Here is a 3,110-nt window from a genome sequence, read left to right as displayed (position 1 = left end):
ACTGCTGTCACATTTGGGCTGGTGCATCATTTGGGCTGGTGCATCTGCTATTAGTCTCTCGCTCCTGGACAAGGTTCAAAAGAGAGTAGCCAACTTAATAGGTCCGGAACTGTCATCTAAACTTCAGCCCCTGTCCCACAGACGTAATGTTGCATCCCTCTGCCTGTTTTACAAGTATTTTAATGGTGGATGCTTTGAACTACAAGCCCTCGTATCCTATCGACGAAAATACCCCCGACAAACCCGACAAGCAGTGAAGTCCCACCCCTACACAGTTGAGATCCCTAGATGTAAGAAAGCCTTTTACTCTAATAGCTGCTTCCACAAAACTGCAGGGCTTTGGAAATCTCTTCCGGTTTCCTGCTTCCCCAACTGTACTGACATGCAGAAGTTCAAATGTAATGTGAACAGACATCTTGCTACTAAACACCCTACATAGTACCCCTGCAACTTAGGTCCTTGATAGTGGCCCCCTGCATCAAAGTGGCAACGTGTCTTGTTTGGGGGGGGGGGAAGTGTAATAAAAAAAAAAATTCAATATCTTAGGACTTTACTTTACCAATTATCTTTGAAATAGAACCAGAAAACTAATATTTATCTTTTAAAGGATTTTTACAATGAATTTATTTAACTTCAAAATTTAGCTGAATTAGGTAGCTCGCCGTGAAAACATTTTCATAACTTTTTTTTTTTTTTTTACGTGTACAAATATTTTTTTTCCTTTTGGCAATTAACTTTAATCTTTCAAATATAATCAAAAAGTAGCCGGAAACCTACAAAAAAAAAAAAAAATGATAAATCGGCTTTCAAAACTAAGTCCCTCTATCTTTATTTGTCCATTTTTTTCCGCATCTAGTATTCATAAATTTTACTATCATATTTAAGCATATCTTCCGAGGTCCTGGATATAACAAACTATACCCGATGGTGAGGCCCCAGCTTGCGGGCTTTGGGGAGTGTGGAGCCACGCTTTAATTGCCATTGCTCCCAGGTCCACTCTGACCTGGAGTGGTAGTACCTGTTAAGGTCCCAACTATGGGTTAAATAGAAACTGACTTGAAAAAACAAAAAACAAATATATTCTATTAAAATTTTTTCCTTCAAAATCACTGAATTCGACATTAAATAACCTGAAAAGGGTTGATATGCCGTAAAACAAAAACAAGGGTTGATATGCCGTAAAACAACCAACGTATCTTACGGGCAGCCTGCTAGTATTTATATATAGTCATAAGAAAAAGGCAAATTTCAAGCCAAATCGGAAATAAAAAAAAGGCCAAACTGCTTAAAAATGGCCAAATTCGCGAAATTTGGCCTAAAAACGTCGAGTGTTTCGAAAAAAAGTGATCGCTTTACCAAAACGCTGCATTAGAAAATGAGTAACCTTACAAATATTTTTTATGTAAATTTTTTTTTTCTGTTTGTATATATTTTTTTTTATTATATCGTAGATTAATATTCGATAATAATCCGCTGAAAAAAAAAAAAAAAAAAGACGAAAATAAAAAAGTATAAGTGCGGGAGTTACTCGTCAATTTTATCTTTTTTGTTTAATTTTTTTGCCGCGGACTCATTTTTTGTATCCGCAGCAAAAAAAAAACAATCATGGCGGCCACGATGAAGGAAAACCAAAATGAAACCGAGAAAGAAATCGTGAAACGGATCACCAAAGCCTCGGTGGACGAAATAAAGGAATTATTGAGCCGACCGGGTGTTCGGGTGGACAGTCTGGACGAACAAGGGACCACTTTTTTACAGCATGCCGCTTTTAAGGGCCGAAACGACCTGTGCGAGTTATTCTTGCAGAACGGGGCTGATGTCAACTCGAATTATCAGAACGACGGCTACACGGCTTTAATGTTCGCCGGAATTTCCGGATCGCCTGAAGTTGTTCTCACTTTATTGCAGGCCGGTGCCAAAATATTCCCGACCAACAGCGTTAACAAGACAGCTGCAGAAATGGCATCCTTTGTTGGGAATCATAAGTGCGTTTCAGTTATAAAAAAATTCGTGCAATTAGCCGATATTGAGTATTATGCTGTACCCCAGGGCTTGGAGAAAAAGCCGAAATTGCCGAAAAACTTAGTGAAACCGCTTCAAGAACTGTTGAATAAATCGTATCTTCATCCCGTTAGGCTAACGTATTATATCGAATCGTGTCTGGGTCTTTTAGAAGAATCTGATAAAGTCACCAAAGTTCTTGGTATTATTTGCGAGAAAAGTATGAAGGGAACCGACACGAACGACGTCATGGCCATCAAAGTGAACTATTTCTCGTTCCTTATCCGAACAATGGCGAAATCCTACAACGAGAAGAGTAAATCTTTGTTGCCGTGGTTAAAAAGTCTGGTAAAAGGTCGCGACGGTGACGGGTTTCCGGAGAAACCCGAGCGGTTGATACGCCAATCGATGAAGGAGTTTCCCTATGTCGAATCTGAGTTATTGCACCAGTTCGTGCGGACCATCTCCCCAGTGACGATCGGCAACGAACCGACGGCCCTCTCTGTTCTTAGCAATTGTATCCACGGCCGGGTTATCACCAACGCCCCTGTTGTGTGCGAATGCTGTGGGGAGCCCGGACCCCCTAAAAAATGCTCGGCCTGCAAGTCGGTTTATTATTGCGACGTCCGTTGCCAGAAGCTGCATTATTCCAGCCACAAGAAGTTATGCGCAAGACTTTACGAACAATTGATAAAAAGCACGGAGCTTGAGAAAGCGAAAGCTGAGGAGGAGGAGGCTGAGACAATAAAAACTTCCGCATCAAGCCTTAGCAACGGTTCAGGGGATAACCTACGAGCAGAGATGGATAAAATGGATATTAAAGCCAATGAAACCACTAATGGCGAAAAAGAAAAAACACAACCCACAGAATCTTAACTAACAACTTTCCTAAAATATAACTGTCCATACTCCATGTCTAGAATCTTTCCAACTAAAAAAAAATCGGGTTTGTATTATTGTACACATAGATTCGAAAAAGTTGTCAAAAAACAAATATATAACAAATAAATGTTATCAAAGGCAAGAGAAGTTACTTTTCTACCTAACTGGATATATTTTTTGTGTTTTTATTCAGTGTAACATGTTTATTCAGCTCGAAAAACATGCAG

At 39.6% G+C, this 3,110-nt stretch overlaps 1 pseudogene across 1 annotated transcript; it reads left to right on the top strand.

Moving 5' to 3' along the window:
- The first annotated feature begins 1,502 nt into the window (after positions 1–1,502).
- LOC145270671 (ankyrin repeat and MYND domain-containing protein 2 pseudogene) lies at positions 1,503–2,895 on the top strand (annotated as a pseudogene). Its single transcript, XR_013865503.1, has one exon. The product of XR_013865503.1 is annotated as an ankyrin repeat and MYND domain-containing protein 2 pseudogene (transcript).
- The last annotated feature ends 215 nt before the right edge of the window (positions 2,896–3,110 follow it).

The sequence above is a fragment of the Euprymna scolopes genome, chromosome 46, assembly GCF_053919585.1.
Source record: "Euprymna scolopes isolate OS-2025 chromosome 46, ASM5391958v1, whole genome shotgun sequence".
Taxonomy (NCBI): domain Eukaryota; kingdom Metazoa; phylum Mollusca; class Cephalopoda; order Sepiida; family Sepiolidae; genus Euprymna; species Euprymna scolopes.
Note: the sequence above shows the minus strand (reverse complement) of the source record. Positions and strands in the feature narration are given on the sequence as shown.